This window comes from Dysidea avara, chromosome 8 (genome assembly GCF_963678975.1).
Source record: "Dysidea avara chromosome 8, odDysAvar1.4, whole genome shotgun sequence".
Taxonomy (NCBI): domain Eukaryota; kingdom Metazoa; phylum Porifera; class Demospongiae; order Dictyoceratida; family Dysideidae; genus Dysidea; species Dysidea avara.
In genome coordinates, this window is record NC_089279.1 from 29,446,412 (window position 1) to 29,450,059 (window position 3,648).

Consider the following 3,648-nt stretch of genomic DNA (forward strand, 5'->3'; position numbering starts at 1 on the left):
TATCTATAATAGAGTTAATGATGTAATGTAATGATGTGACATGATGTAATATAATGTAATTTATGCATACCTGTAACATTAATATTGTGTACTGTAGTTGTAAGAGTTAGTTGTTATTGTGTACTTTCAGCTATTGATTAATAATATTATATACAGTGGTCTGTTTTGCCTATAAATGATCTGCCTACACTTCCCTACAATTAGAACAATACCCACACATAATATTTATGTGTTTACAAATACTCCTGAAGATAGTCAAAGATTAGTACAATAATTAAAAGCTATATACAGCGATATTACCCAAAACTCTACTAGGGGTTTCTCTATACTTGTATATATGAACTTTGTAAAAATGTGTTTGGGTTTAAAGGTGCCCAATTATCCCTTCAACATAAAACAAGAGCAGTATGCTCCTTGTCTTACTCAGAAACTGAAATTTGAAGTTTGATCTTCTAAAGCATTATTTAGGACAAAAGACATTAATTTCTTTTAGGCTGTAGAATTGTGCCAGCATATTGACATTCACGATTTTTCAATGAATATAACTGGAATGCATAGTGATATAAATGCTAAGCCAATAGAGGTAGCATTGTAGTTAAATATAAACATAAGATTTTGATATAATTATCCATATATTACATTCTGATTGGTTACAACATAGCAACCATATTAAATAATTTGCATCTATTGGTAAATGGAGCCAATTTTTTCAGGCATATATATATTATTTCATTAAATATTTTATTCTATTGTTGCTACATATAATCTATTGTTTACCTTTAATTTGTTAGTACACTATAGCTTCCACTTAAAAATGGATATTTATGCCTGGTGGCACTAAAGGTGTGTCACAGTTGAGCAGACAATTTTAATCAGATGAGCTCGAGAAGTACAATGTATAATGATTGCTCAAACAGAGGAAGACCTGGAGAATGCTGATACAATAACATTGAGGGAGGTAGCAAAGAGATATAAATGTAGAGAAAGTAATGTTTTTAGTTTGCTAATTAATGTAAATCTGCATGGCTGTAGCTTATAGCAATATTAGACATGCTATACTCTAAGACTGATGCGCATAGTAATTAATTGTGCAATAATTTTTTTTAAAACTGTAGTTCGCTGAATCTTTGCTATAATAATTGAATGAGGCATGTGTATTGCCTGCTGAGATGAAGTAGGAAAACATAACATGGCAGAGATTTTATGGTGAGTTTATGAGTTCTAATGTATAGTTCAGTAATGAATGTATATTAAGTAGCATTGTTTTGTTATTGTTAAGTGCGTTGTATAGCTACTCGCTATACTTACTGTCATGCTTGTGGATGGGAAGACAATGTGTTTAGCTACTCTTATCTGAATGTACTCTTTAAAGTTAACAACATCCACATTAATTTGTGCTGTAGGTCCAGTGTGATGAATATACTATTTACAGTATGTATAAACAAGAAAAGTACGTAAACAAGAAATTGGATCCTCAAAAGAAGAAGAGTGTACATAGTATATAAAAATGCAAATACAGTGAGGAGCTATGCTGCACAACTGATGACACTTACGAAGTTCATTTTTCCAGTCAGTTATTAGCTTTGCACAAGCAGTATAATTATGTATAATTCAGTTAGAACTTACTAGCTACCATGCATGTTGTAATTGCTCTCCTTGCTTATTTACCCAATTCTGTTGTAAATTGTCAGTTATCCACACTTATAATTGAGTATATTATAAGACCATCTGCATGCTTCTGATAGCTACTATATAAAGTAGCATACATGCACAGTACCATTTATGTAAAGTTCTGCAGACAAAGTGACATAAGATTTAGGTACATTAGTATAGGACTATAGTGGGTATTGCATGGGCATGGCAAGGATAAAATGCATGCGTGTGCTGATGAATAAATTTATAGTTACAGCTCAGTAGTATAAGCAGATTATTGTGTTGAATTCTAAGTTTGCTCAGCTAGAACTGAATGCTTGTAAAGACAGCCCATTGTAGTTAGGTGATGGCAAGGCTAGAGAAAAGGCATAATACGCATATGGTACGTACCATACGCGTATGTCTATACCGTACGCGTATGGTACGGAAAATCGTACCGTACGCGTATGGTATGTACCATACGCGTATGGTACATACCATACGCGTACGGTACAAAATACGCATATGGTATAGAACAATACTAATACTATTGTGAGCTATAGTGTGAATACATGAAAGTGTGTCATCCTGTAGGGTGCAGAGTGTGTCATTGTAGGCAGCCTGGTCGGAGTGATAATTCCATGGTAACTTGCCACACCCACTACGAAACTATCCTTTGTTGACTGTTTCATTTTCCCTTGCACTGGTGTTGCTAGTAATCCTCCGTTTTAGGTCTGTCTATAGTCCCTGACCTGCTTGTCTACTTGTCGCAGTAGCTATACTTCGTCTAGCTAGGCCTCAGGACGTCTATCTTGTAGTGGACAGCACAGCAGGGTGCAGAGTGTGTGTTTCCGGCGAGTCGCAGCCCGATAGAAATAATCATCGCTCGTAGACTTGCCACACCCACTACGAAACTCTCCTTTATTGACTGTTTCCTTCACCCTTGCAGTGGTGTGCTAGTAATCCTCAATTTTAGGCTTCCCTGACCTGCCTGTCTTCATGTCGCTGTAGTTATACTTCGTCTAGCACACAGCGGTGTAGGCCTCAGGACGTCTATCCTTATAATGAGTGCAGTAGGGTGCAGATTGTGTATTCCCGATGAATCTTTCATGTATAGTCTCTGTCAAGTAGTCTTGGACTGGCCACACCCACTACAAAACTCTATTTTTATACTGGCGAGTGTGTTTGCCGGATGATAGCGTACACACCAGATCACATGATCAAATTCGCTGATGTGATTGGTCAAATCATGAAAAAGTGATTGATCCTATCTCACTGTAAGCTTTTAGATATTAAATTTTAACCGTGACGTCATCTGATTTCTATTGGCAACGCGTGTATACCGGGATGCAGTATACGCGTATCGTAAACTTATAATGGCCATTGACAGTGATAAGTATCTCGCAACCAAAGTTAGCACGTAATGATAGACACGAAAACCACCTTATGACACATTGATTTGGACGGGTAGTTGATTTAGCGAGTTTGAAGCTAATCGGGGGAAAAACCTGGGAGGAGTTTGTGTTTGAAAATTTTAGTAGCCTCGATTTTAACGTTTCTCGTTCTGTCAGCCACAGGGGAGAGAAAAGTCTAATGTAGGCTGGGGGATGGGGAAGGCTGGTAGCTAACACGATAAGGGTATCAAGAAAGTTTTGGACGAATTCGTGTCTTCCTAGGGTAGTTATGGTGGTTTAAAGGGTATTTTCCGTAGTTCAACGAATCGCCACCAATCCTGGATCATAAGATTTGTCTCAAATTGTAGAATTGAATGGTACCGATCCGATTGAAATCCGACCAAGAATGACGCATCAGTGCTCGAAAAACACGTGCGTGGGCGAAGAGAATTAATATAAAGACTAGGTGTACCCGCGCAAAATGCGCGTGATACTAAGACAATTGTGTGCTATTGTGTGAATACACTTAAAGTTTGAACATTACTAATGATCAAGAAGTAATCACATCATTACATACCAACAAAGTCATGATTACACATAGCTACTTATGTGCATGCATAAT

General features: G+C 37.0%; 1 long non-coding RNA gene across 1 annotated transcript; it reads left to right on the forward strand.

Annotated features, from left to right (window-relative positions):
• Positions 1–1,119: 1,119 nt before the first annotated feature.
• LOC136264646 (uncharacterized) lies at positions 1,120–1,711 on the forward strand. Its single transcript, XR_010705258.1, has 2 exons — positions 1,120–1,206; positions 1,404–1,711. It is a non-coding gene; the product is annotated as an uncharacterized lncRNA (long non-coding RNA).
• The last annotated feature ends 1,937 nt before the right edge of the window (positions 1,712–3,648 follow it).